Genomic DNA, 18255 nt, shown 5'->3' with positions numbered 1-18255 from the left:
AGAAACAGGGGTGGAACCCAAACACCTCACCCCGTAAGATAAATAACCGCCCATGCGCTATCTTGGTCCACCCTTACAAACATAGACACATAACTTCAACTTTACAAAATCCATTTGCCTTCTCTCTTCTACCAGTGTCTGTGCTACTACTTCCACCGCTTGGCTCTGGATCGGTCGTCATCGATACGTCTCTACTGTAGGACCACCATGGTCTAAATCGTATAGCTTTCGTATTAGGTCTTGAAATTTAAAGTCCCCAAGATTCGTAGACAAAGATAGTGCGCAGTACAATCAAAAACAAAAAAAAATTCTCGCTCTCACAAATTTACATTTGAGAGGAGCAGAGAATCAGTTTCTGGCACATTTGATAATGCCAGCCATCATGAAAAATTGGCTGCACTAGCCTTTTAATTTCCATCTGTGGAAACAACCCCACATCTGAATAAAAAAGTAAATTGCCCCTTGACATAATTTCAAATAACCTACAGCCGAAAATGTAAAGTCTTTTGAAAACGATAAAGGTACTGGGACTGAAGTTAAATTTTGAGCGAACCATGAATCGCCTTTTTTCTGGGTTCCCTCCCCTGGGATAATTAAATTAAGAATATGCGTTGATGCTAATTAAAGATGAAATTTGGATACATCTCCCACTGAATACAGTTAGCCAGGTATAATTTTCAGTTCCCATAAATAATAACAACTACGAATAAGGTTACTGGACAAAGGGTTGGGTGAAATTTGAAGTGACTAGGAGAGAATATTCCCCATAGAATATAGATCAGAATGGCAAGTCCTCGGTACAGAGTAACAACTTGTCCACCAGTTGTGCATTGAGGAAAAGGGCTATCTTTCGCGACTTCCTGCAGGGGATCTTCCCTAAGGGATTCCTCCTCCTCATAAAGTATCGACATATCTTTTGAGCTGATAATACCAATCTCAGATTCCTTTCCAAGTTTTTCCAATCCGACTCGACATTCAATTTCTCCCAACTTTCCCCCAACCCGTTGTAGGTCATTCATCTCTATTTTGTAACCATCTTGTTTTATTCCCCATGGGTCTGGGACCTCTTTTTCCCCCCTTTTATTTATGTTATCAAGGCACAGCCCATCCAACATTTTATATATTTTTCTCCCTATTATTTATGTTATCAAGGCACAGCCCATCCAAGATTTTTTTATTTTTCGCCACTGCAGGCTGAATCTCCAAATTTTGTCTCTTTTTTACACTCCTCTTTTCATCTCTACTTTTCTCAATTTTGTCCTTCTCGCAAAATACTATATCATCATTAAATCTGATTTGGACTCCAGTGTCAACCATTTTTGACTGCATAACTTCATTGTAGCTCCGTTTAATATCTCTTTTCTATGTTTTAGTCTTCTTTATTCTTACCGCCGAAACAAATAGTTCGTTATCAAATGGGAACTGAATTCCGACATTTGGTTTTTCATATTGTACTAAAATTTCCCGAACTCTCCGAGGAAAAGCGCGTACAATAAATTCCGTCTCCTTTTTCTCTTGTACAATCCGTGTTTCATTTTGTCAAATTTTTTTCGACGTTTCGCACTCGTTAAAGGTGTTCTCAATTTTTCCATTTTCTGCAAATTTTCCTGAAAAATCAATTTCGCGCGTCTTATTTTCAATGTTATGCGGTCTTTTTACTTCCACATCCCATTTTTGTGGATTATCAACATTTTGAACACGCGTATCAAGTATTTCTTTTTTCCGACAGGGTGGCACAGCCTCCCAATTTGTTTTATGGGCCGGTCCACCTCCCCGCCTTGTCAGCGAAGTTGTATATTTTCTCGGAAAAGTGTTTAATGTTTGGTAATTTTCATTTTCTCGCAATTGATCCTTAGACAAATTATTATGGCTATCCGACGGCCTATAAGTAACTTGTGATAAAACGTTACTTTGCGAATTTCCCCAACGAGTTTTCATTAGTCTGTCAATTGTTTTTGCAACATCCTGGTAATATTTTGTATCGGCCTCCCAACGGACCTGTCTTTCTTCCTTTCTTTCTCTTTTATCTTTCTCTGTTTGTTTCCCATCTTCCTCCTCTTTTTGCTCGCTGGCTTTTCTTTCAGCCTCTATACGTTCTTGTCTTTCCTCCTCAATTTTCTCTTCTACTATTTTATTTAAAGTAGAGGTGTATACTTTTTGCAGTCTAGAATTTTTCTTAATTAATAGAAGAACCCATCCAATAATTTCCATCTGAAATTTGTCAACCCTCTTGTTTAACTCTTCGTAGGGTTAAAAATTTTCTCTTAAATGCTGTTGTGTACGCCTCATAAGCATTGTACACCTCGTAAAAACCCTATCCAATTCTTTATATAGATCCTCAATAATCTGTTGACGTTTAAGAGTAATCTTTCCATCCTCCATCCCTTCTCTTAAAATGTCAATATGACTCTGAATCATTTCAGCAATTGCCGACCGTTCTTTTTCGTGTTCCTTAACAATTTCTTCATATATTTGTAAGTGCTTTTTATCGGCCTCCGTAAGGATTTTGAAAGCAATATCTACTGCCTTGCTAGCTCCATTCAATTCTGCTACTGTTAACCAAAGCTCAGTATTGCTATGATTAATGTCTTTAGACAAGATTCTTTTTAGAAACTCTTGGTTGCTAAATATCTTAGAACGACTATTTAATCTAGAGCTAGCCTTTTTAAGGTTAGTTGGTCTCCATACATCCGGAAACCAGAAATTTTTCGGTTGATCTCTCTCAAAAGCCTCTAACTGGGCCCTTTCTGCTCCACTTCTGCGTTTCTTTTCTTTCATGTCTCTTTCTTTATAAGCTACTCTAGCCCTTTCGTCCTCTTTTCTATTCTTTCTAATTTCATCTTTCTCAGCCAGCATTTTTGTCTTATATTCTCGGTGCTCTCTCTCAAAGGCCTCCATATTAGCCTTTCTTTCTGTTTTTTCACTTTTTATACGGGCTTCACTGGCCCCTTTCGGTATGGAGTTAATCTTATCTCTGTCAGATATAATTTCAAAATTTCGTCAACTGAAATTACCTCTTCAGTCTAAATGAAAATTCTTTTATCCATTTAATTTTCGGTCTCTTGCGAAAAATTGCTGCGTGTCAAATATTTTTGCACACTAGTTAGTTGTGCGATACATTGATCCGTAAATTTTCCAATTTTGATCTAACAAGGCACAGCCCATAATAGATCTTCATAATTATATTAATTGATTCCGTATTTTTTTCTCTTTATATGTAACCACAATAGGCTACTATTGTAGGCTAAATTACTTGTCTGTTCGAAAACGCGGAATTCTTTTACTATCAGGTTTACTGATAGGACCTTTTGTTGCTGCCACCAATGTTCGTGGTATTTATACTGCTGGCACCAATGTTCGTGGTGTTTAATCAACACTGATATACCGGTAGGTCAAACCACCACCGGCATGGTAATATATGGGTGTCACCACTTATTGTATGACAAAACCCTGGCCCATAACTATAATGTACTGCCGCACCTGCCACACCAGTTTTGCAAAAATTGGGTTTGGCACAACCCTATTTACAGTATACCCTGTCCCAAGGTATGATAACGCGATCGAGTGGTCAAATGGCCACTTTCTAAAGCCAAATGTACCCGCCTTGGGTTACGGCTAGTAAATCTCTAACTCTCTCCTTGGAGGTAACAAACCCCCCTGTCAATAAATAATGACGGTACCTCGAAGCTTTATTCCTACCCTGCCTGGGTTACGGAAACTAGTACACAGTTTGTAGAAAATACCTTACTTGTATTCCTCCAAAGGGTCACAATAATCACAAAAATATGTTTCCCCGACCGGGGTCTAAACGCAGACTAATTCAAAAATAATAATCTTTACAGTACTGTTCATAGGGGTGGACCTTCGCTTGGCCCAGCCAATCATCTCAATCCCCATTCAAACCCAATTCTACCTTCCCAGTCTATTATTCAATGACTCAAACCAGGAAGTACAAAAATAGAATTTAGTTCAAAGCTTACTTATTGCAAAACAACTATCACTTATCAACGAGACTTTTATATTGTCATTGCAAATTATACCATACGCAAATCTAAGCAAATGTAATTAGAACGAAAACAGGTCATTTATCTGAAAGGAAAAGAAACAGGGGTGGAACCCCAACAATTCTCTTCAAGAAATTTCTAAGTATTTTGATCCAGGCCAGTAAAACTTAATGGAAAACTTTGTAAGCGATTTCCCCTTTTTGGTTCTAGGTTTTTTGTGTTTCAAGTTGTGGTCACCAGCCCCCTAGGGAATTAGGTACTTTACCATCGTATGCCAGAAATTGGCTTTTTACTTGGGAGGGGGGATGATTTTTTTAGGAAGGGGTAGGGGTTCCGCTCTTGAATACCCTTCTCTATCTAAGCTGGTGGCTGTTTCCTAAAACTAATAATCCAAAACATTGTTCTCTTGTGTCATTTCAATTCTACTTTTTATTTAAATAAAGCCTTATTAAATTTTCTTATTCGATCTCATTAGATGGTTTCGTCTTGATGAATATTTATTTTTTTCTCGTTTTTTTTGTATTTTTGCTTTATTTTGTTTCCGTTTATTCTGCTGATGCTGTTTATTTTGTTACAAGTTTTTTGCGTCTCAAGTTGTACTTGAGAGGGGGGATGAGTTTTTTAGGGAATTCTCTTGTGTCATTTTAATTTAATTTTTTATTTAAATAAAGCATTATTATTTTTTTTATCTTATTACATGGTTTATCTTAATGAATATTCATTTTTTGTCTTTTCTTTGTATCTTTACAAGATTTTATCCCCGTCTATTTTGTTGATGCATTCATATCTTTCGAAAATAATAAGATTTCTCCACAACTTTTTTTCCACCCTCTGGAATTTACCAAAGCACAAATCTTTCATGTTAGACCGTGAAAATAGATAAGTAAAATGGATTAGTTAAATTGACTATTCTTTTCGTCTGTAAAAATTCAATCGTTAACAACCTTCAAATTTTCAGACAGCTGCAAATTCACAGGAAAGCTACACCTTCTTAAGCTTTCTGGTGTCATGTGTTGGTAAAAAAAATTTTAACAGAAAATTTAAACTTGCCCTTTATTTTTAAGTTGGAATCACGTTATGTGATTTATCCTTTAGCAAGTTAAGCAACAGAAGTCTAATTCTCTGCTGTTTTTTTTGGACCCAAATATCTCTCAAATTTTCTCTTGGGCCCAAATAGGCTTTCGTGGATTTTTTTTTTTTTAATCTAAAGGGAGAATCTCCCAAACTTAAAGTACATGGAGGGTTTTTACTATCGAAGGTGATTTTTCTTGGTTGAATTTGATCGCCTTTCTACGACTTAAAGAGAACCACATAGTTTTAGTTTGGAGATCCTTATTTTAGATTTTGAATATCCTCAAAAGCCAATTTAGAAAAACACTAACACAAGAGCATTGTGAATAAAGGTTAAATGAAACGGCTTATTTAGTTGTGTTTGTATTTCTGTTAAAATATTTTGAAAGGAATTTATTGTGTTTAATGCTGTCAACTTTTAATTTTTTTTTTGTATTCCAAAATGCTTGCAGGAAAACAAAATTTAGAAGTAAATGTAAATTGAGGGTGGGGCAGGGGGCAAAGGTAAGTGGCAGGGGGTTACTTACCTTTATTCAATTCTATTCTCTTTATATCCCTCCCCGTTTCTTATTTCCTATCCTACTGTTTCTTAATGTGTCTTTTGTGGTTTTCCTTGCTTTCAATTTTTTTTTCATTGCGTCCATTGTTGTAGCGTACGTAAGTCAAGATACCGTAGGAGGAAGGAGCAGAATAGCTTACAAGAACAGTTGTACTTTCCAAAGTTTTAGATCTCGTAAGCATCTTTTAGGTTCCAAAAAACTATAAAATTTTCTGTTTAAAAATTTAAAATTTTGTGTTTGTGTGAGATCTTCTTCAAAACAGCTGGAAAAAAGTATTTTTACATGTTTTTCAGAATAGATATGTTTTTCTTCTTTTGAGTGCTTTAAAATACATAATTAATTGTAAGTGAAGACAAATCAAAGTTATCAGATTTAAATTACTACTACTACTTTGCTTGGCAACTCACCTCAGCACCGGGTCGGGATCGTTAAGGGATTGCTGTGATTAACATATGTGTTAGTTTGACGAAAAAATTATAGCTTTTGCTAAATCTAAATTCAAAGTTCACAGCATAGAAATCCCCTTCTTTTGAATATATACTCTTGGAAGTTCTACATAGTGGCAACGGATTTTTCCTTGGGGGGGGGGCTGGTGTCAATAGAATATTTGTGTAAGGAGAAAGCGTCAAAAGATTTTTCCCAGTGGAAACGTTGCAAATGATTTTTTCTAGGAGGTTAAACCTTAAAATAGCGTAATGTCAAATATCAACTTTCAGTTTGGAGGGGGGGGGGGCTCAAAGTGTTCTGCATTATGTACTTCATTCTAACCTTACGACAGAACAAGGTTTGACTCTTGATCAAGGATCTCATTTGGGGAAGGGCTCTTAATCTAAGGTGCAACATCTCTTAAATGTTACGAGAAAACTTTGTTCTTGACTCAGACATTCTGAGTCAAGAACGAAGATTTTGGCGTTTGCTCTTACGTGTTGACGTTTTAAAATTCGAAAACACTTATCAGTCAGTATCCATGCATAAGACTTGTTTAACAATCAAGTTTCAGATTATAAATAAAATATCAAGGACATCAAAGTAAAAGCGTCCCCCCTCCTAGACTCATCTTAGGTCTGTTCATAATTGAAACCCATGACTTTCTGTAATATATATTTGATTATTTCACAATTATTGAGTTCTTATGACAATACTATATTTTCCTCAGTGTTGCCACGTTGAACCGTGGAAACAATTAAGCAAAACTAACTAGTTAGATTTGACAACGTTTTTTGTCCTTAAAAATTTGAACATAAACAATCCGTTGATTCCCAAAGACAAGTAAACCTTCCAAGGAAAGTTCAGCCTTCTTAACCTGTTGGCATCATATGGTTTTAAATTTTTATTCTGATTTTTCACCCATGTTTCTTTTTTTAAAGATGGCGCCCGCTACTACCAAAATCTACATAAATGAGTATGGCGGTCTTCTTCATTAAAAATAGAACTCCCGATATTTAGAGTTATAAATGTCTGTGTAAATTTTCACTTGACCATTTCAAACAGTCATATTTCATTTTCACTGCCCTTAGTACTTTAAGAAAGATTCCTTATTCTTATTATCATGTGACCTATTTTATTTTAGATTTATCATACTGGCAGTGGTTATGGAATCGTCACGCCAGACACGTACAGAAGGACAGCTTACTTTGACGACGAGGTCTCTCATCCTATTTTAATGAGTGACGAAGAAGCCCCGGCCCTGGCACATGGAGCTACAGAAGTCTATCCTGCGGGATATGTCACACACAGAGCTATTCAAACCAATCTAGTCGATGTTATATGCAGAGGTAAGTTTTCCCGTTATGTTTGGGATCAAAGCAACACAATACCGATTTTATAATAGAATATAGAAAATAATTATTTAGAAGGTATCCAATCCTCCCCCGCCCCAAACGAAAAAATTGATACTCCCTCACTCTAAAAATAGCTAATCGTGTAAATTATATTATGACAAATCCATGCCTTTATTGCATTCATGGTGGTCATTGATGTCAACCACCCTGTTATACAATGAAGTAGATCCAGTTATTTACGGTATCAAGTCAACAAAACACATATTCTAAAACGGAAAGTATTTATGCAAATGGAATCCAACCCCCCCCCCCAAAAAAAAACAAACAAACAAAAAACAAATAGTGGGGTAAACTTCCTTACTCCACAAGTAATTAATGCTGTAAATTATACAAGGGAAATCCATGATTTAGTTGCATTGATGGAAGTCATAGCCGTCAACCATCCTGTTTTATGCAAAGGCAAATTTTCTAGGGATGTTGAGGATCAAGTCAACAAAATACCTATTCTGTAATATTACTACTACTACTACTACTACTACAAAGAACTCCTTGCAGTATCGAACTGCCTGAGTCCAACTGAACTGCATACGCTCCTCCTCCACTCCAATATATTCACAACTTAACTCTTTACTCCCTCTCATGTAGTTCCTAGTTCCTTTAGGTCCTTTTTTATGACCTCTTCTCGTCCCATTCAGGGGTGAGCTGTTTTTTGATTGGCCCCATGATTTTTGGTAATTTTTCATCCTTCATCTGTAGTACGTGACCTAGCCATTTCCACCTTTCTTTTGTTATAGCCCCATTAAGTTTTTAGTCGTAGAAATTGGGTTGAACCAATTCAAACCAATCTAATGGGTGTTATTTGCACGGGTGTATGTATCCGTTATGTTTGGAATCAAGTCAACAAATTACTAATTCCATAATGCTGGCGCTATTGCTATCAGTTCCATGCAATGCCATGTCGTTTGAGGCCAGAATAGGTTCGCACGCTCTTCTTCCACTCCAATCTGTTCACAATGTCACTCGTTATTCCCTGCCATAAAATTCTAATTTTTTTTATTTTCCTTTCTTATGGCCTCTTCTGACCCGATTTGGGATCGACCAACTTTTTGTTTGGCCGTTTGGTCTTATGGCCCCAAGATTCTTTGGCAATCTCATATCCTTTATCCGTGAAACATGACTTAGCCATCTTAAATTTCTTTTCATAATATCCCTATATAGTTTTTTTGCCCTAGAGATTGATGGAAACAATTAAAACTAATTTGTTCAACACAGTTTAAAAAAAAATATTTAAGGCCCCAGGTGCCGATAATTACAAAATATTTTGTAAATATTATTACAAAATATTATCACAAAATAAAAACATTACAAAATATTTGATGCCCTAGTGCTAATAGTGTGGAAAAGGAGTTCATTAAATATGGTGGTTATGAGGCTAGAAATATGTTACTAAGGATTATAATAAGGATTTTTGAAAAAGGGGAAGGACCTAGCGATCTTAGGAAAACCTTAATTAAACCCCTCTATAAGAAAGGCGATAGGATTGAGTGTGGTAATTATAGAGATATTAGTCTGGTTTCTGTGGTATTATCTAGGTATATGATCTAGGTTATAAATATATTATTATTAGGTGATATGTGGTGTGTATTGTTTATTTTCCTTTCTTAAGGCATCTTTTCACCTGATCCGTGGTCAGCTAACTTTTCCTTTGACCGTTTGACCTTATGGCCCCAAGATTCTTCGGCAATCTTACATCCTTTATCCGTAAAACATGACAAGGTCACCTGGACTTAGATTATGCTGATGATTTAAGCAGCCCAGATGAAAATGTTAGAAAAGTAAATGAACTTTTAGCGCTTTTGCGAGTTCAGGGTGCAAGAAGAGGTTTGAAAACTAATGTTAAGAAGATTAAGTCGCTAAAACTGGGAATAAGTGAAAGTGAAGAGTTGATGTTCGGTAACGAGAAGATCGATCAAGTGGACAGCTTCACAAACCTAGATAATGTTACTAGTAAAAACAGTGGATTTAGTGAATATTTTAAAATTAGAATAGCCAAATTCCAGTGTGTTTTTTCACGGTTGAAAAAAGTTTTCAAGAATTGGAAAATAAGTCTTCAAACAAAGATTATACAATATGGGATGCTACAGTGATGACAGTGGTAACGTATGGTTCTGAAGTATGGGCGACCCGGAAAACGGAAGTGAATTTGCTGCATGTTTTCCAGAGAAATCGCTTTTGTTTTGGGTACCCAACTGACAGACCGTATTGCAAACAGTAAGCTGTACGAAAAATGTGGTTCAATACTGCTTTTTAACGCTATAATGAGAGAAAGGTTTAGAAGGTTAGGGCACGTTATGCGGATGAAGGATGACAGATTGCCAAAGGTTGTTCTTGTCGGCCAACCGTCTTGGACTGAACGAAAAGCAGGGCGTCCCCAAATGGGGTGGGAGAGGTAGTAAGGAAAGAATTAAAGAAAATTGGAACTTCTTGGGAGGGTGTAAAGCGAGAAGCTTTGATTAGATTGGGATGGATGAGGAGCGTGCGTAGCTCTGTTGGCCTTAGGCGGCTTTGTACTGTAGTGAATTGTTATTAGTAGTAGTGGTAGTGATCAACGTTATTTGCAGAGGTATTTTTTTTATATGTGCAGTATCAACTCAACAAAATGTTTACTCCACTATGGAAAGTTTTTATGCAGATGGTAGCCACCACCCCCATATCCCCCACCCCCTTAACAGAAAAATCAGTTGAGTTCCAGCAAGGCCGTATCCAGGATTTTATTCAGAGGGGGTTTTACAAAAGGATTTTTTCGGGGCGGGGGGTACAAAAAAATTAAAGAAATGCATCAAAAATTTGTTTATATTCATTTTTGTTATGTTTTTGTGAGTCGGACAAACATTTCGGGAGAGGGGGGAGTTAAAACCTCCTAAATCCCCCTGGAGACGGACTTGTGCTCCAGTTTATTTTGTGTACTTTGGAAATTAGTAATAAATACTTCAGGATTTTTATCTGCGTTTTTCACAGCGAAAATTTTAGTAGAAGCTCTTTGCTCCATAAACGTCTTGAAATTTGTGCTCATATTTCCCTAAAAGTGAGTGAGATGTTATCCTTTTCCGAAGATCTTGTACACCAAATGGTGTATGACGAACTCGTTGGAAGTGTGCCATGAGTAGTGAAGGCAACCCCTCGAAAAACTACATTTAAAAAACTATTTTTGAGTGAATTATATCCTTCTTAAATTGATACCTCATCACCCTTAAATATTCGGAGTTTAAATAGGGGCATAATTTTCTATGCAGTAGGGAGGTAACTGTTCCTTCCCTCCCCCAGATCCCACTTTGTCCCCCTCTCAGCTGAAATTTAGTGTATTTGAAAATCTTGTTGCAACTAACACAGGGCTACATAATTCAAGCATACACAGAAACAGATCAGTTTTCTTCAGTATACCTTTGGCTTTACTGTACTATATGGCTCATTTATCACCGTCATTTTCACTTGACTTGGGAAGATCGGCTCAAACTAGCCACAGTTATTCTTGTTTGTCATGCAACTGAGGATATACCCTGTCAATCTTCTCAAAATTGGGATTTGTCCTTTACCATTGTTAAGCCATTTAGGATCTAAAGAACTTCTAGATTTAGCAACTATGTATAAATTTGAAATCCCGTCCTCTGACAAACGGAGCGGTGATACACAAAGAAACGTTTGTTTGGACAAACTGTTTAACAAAAGACGTAATAATTATGTATTCAGTAAGCTCAACGCTAATGTGGATTGTCATCAAAGTTATGTCACTTGTTCCCTAGACGTTTATGCTTTATTTAAGCTGAATAGCATGCTGGGAAAAATAAACATTGGCTATCGATACAGACAGACACTGAGTTTGCTTATAAAAGAAATATTGTCAAATAGTTCGTGGCAACGAACTGTATGTAAGGAGCGACCCGGCTCAATAGTAACCAAAACTCTAAAAACCGGAATTTTAATACCAATAGATACATCAATAGAATCAGATTTTTATGCTGATTTCAAATATATAAGTTTCATTAAGTTTATTCTTACCTATCAAAAGTTACGTTCCCTCCTCAACGCCTCGCTCTTTAAGCTAAAGTTTTTTATTGTTTTAAAAAATGGAGTTGTAAGTAAGTAAGTTTATTTATAACCCGCAGAATAAAATAAATGCGGAGTAAAAAAGAAAAATAAAAATGATATTATCCCCATGGAAATGACAATAAATATACAACATAAATAAAATAAAAATATTTATAAATCAATAATCTGAAAGAAAATAAGTGAGGGGGTCACTGGCACATATCTTCCTTGGAGTATTGGTCCTCAGGTCCTTATCGATGTTTTCAAGCAGTCCTAGAGGGTCGATAAGTCCAAGATGAGAAATAATTTCGTGATTCCTGTACCACCTTGGTAAATAGAGCAGAGATTTACAATATTTAAAATAGCCTCTCTTTAGCTGAAGACGGTCTTTTTTGCGCATTAGAGGCTGCAACCCAGAAAGAGAAGATTTGTAGGAGAACAAAAACTATGGTAAAATTTATATAAGCCTCGGCGACTGTACCTCCCTCTATTAGGCAAGATTTTACCATATGAGAAGCGAATACACTGCAGAGCACTAGCAACCAGAGACGAGCATGTAGTCAAAAGTGTTTCACAAAAAGTAATCCGAAGCCATTTCAACTTCGAGACACACCTGAGTAGTATTGTACCCACATGTAAAGGAGGAGCTGGTTTAGAAATATTAAAACAAAGCAACTCGCATTGTGAAGCATTTACAGAAAGCCCAATCATACTCAAAGCATTAATCAGAACATTTAGATATTTTGTGAGGACTGACCTAGCTAGCAGAACATCATCAGCATAGGCAATGTGACTAACAACAGTATTTTCTAAAAACACAGTAGGATACAGCTTTCGCAAACAGTCCGCAAGCACAGTTTTAAAAATATATGGAGACAGCACACCACCTTTGCCTGGCTCCATTCTTTACTGAGATAGGTTCAGTTATATCAAACATCCATTTTAACCGAACCAAGGAATTGGAATACCAATATTGTAGAACTTTTGCCACGGAAGAATTAACTCCTGCTTTAACTAAGCAGTGAAGCGCTTGCGAATGTACAACGTTGTCAAAAGCGCCCGAGATATCAATCGATTAAAAAAAATGTGATCTTTTTTGCATTTTGGCCGAAACCATTAGCTGGCTACTCTTACTATGTGAACGAAAACAGCAAACCCTAACTTTAAACCCAACTCTATAGTCTATAAAATCGTATTTAGTTAAAACTTCTGGTTCCACGCATACACAAATAGCTTCCTCATGAAACAGGACACTGTAATTGGTTAATAACTGGAAGACTGATCTGCATCCTTTCCCTTTTTCAAAACTGCTGTTACAATTCTCGAAAGAAAACTATTTGGAACTAAGGACTGGGCTAAATGCATCTGGTATAGGAGCTTAATGTGTGTTAACAATAATGGGCACTTAATGCTGAAGTGATTGTAACACAGACCATCCATATCAGTAGTGATAGGTCAATCTATACAAGCAGAGAGTCCTCCCACCATACAAGCAGACAGTACTCCCTTACTATGTCAATGCTTACAAGCGCACAGTACTCCCTTACTGTGTTAATCTATGGTAGCAGACAGATAGGACATTACTGTATCAATTAAAGAGACAAGACATGTGTATGGATGTTTTATGTTTATGGATTTTTATTGTTGTATTTTTGTTATATTTGATGTTTTATTGTATGGGAGTCTGATTGTTATTACAGAGATTGTTTTTGATATATGGTTGAATATGTGTGTTACTTTATGATTGATTATACATATTATTATATGGTTGGTGTTTTATTTAATATTTTTTTTTGTATGGATGTTTTATTGTGTGGATATACGGTTTTTTCAATCATCATTCCAACGGGGCTTTCCCCTTGCATTCCAACAGGCCAGTATGGTTGGTGTTTTATTTAATGTTTTTTTTTATGGATGTTTTATTGCCCCTGTATTCCAACGGGGCAGTATGGTTGATGTTTTATTTAATATTTTTTTTTATATGAATGTTTTATTGCATGGATATATAGATTTTTGTTTTATTAGTTTTTTATTGATGTCATTTTATTGTACTCTAATGACGATATTTTTCTTTTCCAATGATACGATTTTTTACATTCTAAGCATTTTCCCATTGATTTTTATGAAATTTGTGTTTGATTTAGGAATCGAACGTGAAACAAATGATTTCCTAAGGTAAAAGAACGACACGTCAATCGACTGAACCAACAAGCCATTGAACATATTATGATTTTAGAAATACATGCAATGTATTGTTTCTGGGACATTGCCCAACTGATGTTAAGCGTCACAATATCGTAATAAGTTCATTCCATTGAACTGGAACAAGTTCAGGCGCATTTGATTTATCAATTGGATTTTTGATAGGTGTTAAAAGTGACCTGTTTCGGGGCATTTTTATGGCCTCATCGTGAGAATATGCATACCACGATGGTTTGAGATGCATAATAGACAGACAATTTCTTCTGATTCTTGGGCCCCAAGTCCTATCCCTATCCCTCAACCATATCCCTACACCCCTCCCTCCCTCAACCCCTTCCAGTCTCCCCCTCCCCCACCCCAACTTTTTTTTGACAGTTTTTTTTCAACTTTATTTTTACATCTTTTAGAATGACATAAAACATACTTAAACACACAAAAAATTCACATTTAATATTTTCCAACTTCAAAATGGGAATGATATAGATATGTGTGCCGCAACTTTTACAATTAGAAAAATAATGTTTGTAGTGACCATTTTTTTTTTACATTTTTTTTCAACTTTTTTTTACATCTCTTAGAATTTTTTTTAATATGTAACATACTTAAAACATATAAAAATCACATTTAATATTTTCTAAATTCAAAATGAGAATGATATAGGAATGTTGGTTGTGACTTTACTATTAGAAAAATATTGTTTGTAGTAGCACTTTTTTTTAACAAATTTTTTTTTTGGACTTCGAAATTATTCAACTTTTTTTTTTAACATGATATTTTTTTTTCAACTTTTTTTTAACATCTCTTAGAATGACATGAAACATACTTAAAACATCAAAAATTCACATTTAATTGGAATAAGCAAACACCCGCCCTGAACACAGGCAAAAAGAGTGAAAAAGACAAAAACACATACAAATACGTAGATTCAGACATACAAACCAAGAAAGATATGCATTGGAATAAGCAAACACCTGCCCAGACACACAGGCAAAAAGAGTGAGAAAGACAAAAACACATACATTTACATAGATTCATACACACAAACCGAGAAAGACATGCATTGGAATAAGCAAACACCCGCCCAGACACACAGGCAAAAAGAGTGAGGGAGACAAAACACATACAAATGCGTAAATTCAGAAACACAAACCGAGAAAGACATGCATTGGAATAAGCAGACACCTGACCAGACACACAAGCAAAAAGAATAAGAGAGACAAAACGCATACAAATACGTGTGAGAGAGACAAAACACATACATTTACATAGATTCAGACACACACGCCAAGAAAGACATGCATTGGAATAAGCAATCGCCCGCCTCGACACACAGACAAAAAGAGTGAGAGAGACAAAAACACATTCAAATACGTATGTCTTTTTTGCCTGTGTATACCGCCCAGATACACAGGCAAAAAAGAGTGAGAGAGACAAAAACACATACATTTACATAGATTCAGACACACACGCCGAGAAAGACATGCATTGGAATAAGCAATCGCCCGCCTAGACACACAGGCAAAAAGAGTGAGAGAGACAAAAACACATATTAATACGTAGATTCAGACACAGAAACCGAGAAAGACATGCATTGGAATAAGCAAACAACCGCCCAGATACACAGGTAAAAAAGAGTGAGAGAGACATAAACAAATACATTTACATAGATTCAGACACACACGCCGAGAAAGACATGCATTGGAATAAGCAAACTCCCGCCCAGACACACAGGCAAAAAGAGTAAGAGAGACAGAAACACATACATTTACCTAGATTCAGACACACAAACCGAGAAAGACATGCATTGGAATAAGCAAACACCCGCCTGGACACACATGCAAAAAGAGTGAGAGAGACGAAAACACATACAAATACGTAGATACAGACACAGAAACCGAGAAAGACATGCATTGGAATAAGCAAACAACCGCCCAGATACACAGGAAAAAAAGAGTGAGAGAGACATAAACACATACATTTACATAGATTCAGACACACACGCCGAGAAAGACATGCATTGGAATAAGCAATCGCCCGCCCAGACACACAGGCAAAAAGAGTAAGAGAGACAAAAACACATACAGTTACGTAGATTCAGACACACAAACCGAGAAAGACATGCATTGGAAAAAGCAAACACCCGCCCAGACACACAGGCAAAAAGAGTGAGAGAGACAAAAACACATACAAATGCGTAGGTTCAGATACACAAACCTAGAAAGACATGTATTGGAATAAGCCAACACCTGACCAGACACACAAGCAAAAAGAGTGATAAAGACGAAAACACATACAAATACGTGTAAGAGAAACAAAAGCAAATACAAATACGTAGATTCAGAAATACAAACAGAGAAAGACATGCATTGGAATAAGCAAACACCCAAACAGACACGCAGGCAAAAAGAGTGAGAGATATCAAAAAACATACAAATACGTAGAATCAGACACACACCGAGAAAGACAAAAACACATACAAATACGTAGATTCAGACATACAAACCGAGTAAGACATGCATTGAAATAAACAAGTAACCACCCAGATTTAAAAGCAAAAAGAGTGAGGGTGAAAAAACGCTAGATAATACGTGGCGTGAGTCACTAATAACGAGAAATACAAGCATTGGAATAAGCAAACACACGACCAGACTATACGGGAAAAAGGATGAGAGAGACAAAAACGAACCAAACAACTTTGAGAACGACTCGAAAACTATGACCGGCATGAATCGGAATAAGCAAACACCCACACAGAGAAACAGACAAAAAGATTGAGAGAGACAAAAACACATACAAATACCTAGATTCAGACCCACAAATCGAGAAAGTCATGCATTGGAATAAGCAAACAACCGCCCAAACACACAGGAAAAAGAATGAGAGAGACAAAAGTAGATAGAAATACGCAGATTCAAACACACAAACCAAAAGAAATATGCCTTGGAATAAACAAACACCCACTCAGAAAAACAGGCGAAAAGAGTAAAAGAGACAAAAACGCAAACAAATACGTAAATTCAGACAGAAACAGAGAAAGACATGCATTGGAATAAGCAAACATCCGCCGAGACACACAGGTACAAAGAGTGAGAGAGATAAAAACATATACAAATACGTATATTCAGACATACAAACCGAGAAAGTCATGCATTGGAATAAGCAAATACCCGCCCAGACACACAGGCAAAAAGAGTGAGAGAGACAAAAACACATACAAATGCGTAGATTCAGACACAAACCGAGAAAGACATGCATTGGAATAAGCAGACTACCGCCCAGACACACAGGCAAAAGAGTGAGAGAGACAAAAATACATACAAATACGTGGATTCAGACATACAAACCGAGAAAGTCATGCATTGGAATAAGCAGACACCCGCCCAGACACACAGGCAAAAAGAGCGAGAGAGACAAAAACACATACAAATACGTAGATTCAGACACAAACCTAGAAAGTGATGCATTTGAATAAGCAGACTACCGCCCAGACACACAGGCAAAAGAGTGAGAGAGACAAAAATACATACAAATACGTAGATTCAGACACACAAACCGAGAAAGACATGCAATGGAATAAGCAAACACCCGCCCAAACACACAGGTAAAAAGAGTGAGAGAGACAGAAACACATACAAATACGTAGATTCAGACATACAAACCGAGAAAGTCATGCATTGGAATAAGCAAACACCCGCCCAGACACACAGGCAAAAAGAGCGAGAAAGACAAAAACACATACAAATACGTAGTTTCAGACACAAACCGAGAAAAACATGCATTGGAATAAGCAAACACCCACCCAGACACACAGGCAAAAAGAGTGAGAAAGACAAAAACACATACGAATACGTAGATTCAGACATACAAACCAAGAAAGACATGCATTGGAATAAGCAAACACCCGCCCAGACATACAGGCAAAAAGAGTTAGAGAGACAAAAACACATACAAATACGTAGATTCAAACACACAAACCGAGAAAGAAATGCATTGGAATAAGCATACACCCACCCATACACACATGCAAAAAGAGTTAGAGAGACAAAAACACATACAAATACGTAGATTCAGACACACAAACCAAGAAACACATGCATTGGAATAAGCAAACACCCGCCCAGACACACAGGCAAAAATAGTTAGAGAGACAAAAACACATACAAATACATAGATTTAGACACACCAACCTAGAAACACATGCATTGGAATAAGCAAACACCCGCCCAGACACACAGGCAAAAAGAGTGAGAGAGACAAAAACACATACAAATACGTAAATTCAGACACACAAACTGAGAAATACTTGCATTGGAATAAGCAAACACCCACCCAGACACACTAGCAAAACGATTGAGAGAGACAAAAACACATACAAATACATAGATTCAGACACAAAAACCTCGCAAAACTTGCATTGGAATAAGCAAACACCCACCCGGACACACAGGCAAAAAGAGTGAGAGAGACAAAAAGATATACAAATACGTAGGTTCAAACACACAAACCGAGAAAGACATGCACTGGATTAAGCAAACACCCGCCCAGACACTT

This window comes from Artemia sp. Qi Xiang Cuo, chromosome 9, assembly GCF_049724085.1.
Source record: "Artemia sp. Qi Xiang Cuo chromosome 9, ASM4972408v1, whole genome shotgun sequence".
Taxonomy (NCBI): domain Eukaryota; kingdom Metazoa; phylum Arthropoda; class Branchiopoda; order Anostraca; family Artemiidae; genus Artemia; species Artemia sp. Qi Xiang Cuo.
The sequence above is the reverse complement of the archived record's forward strand: the minus strand, read 5'-3'. Positions refer to the sequence as shown.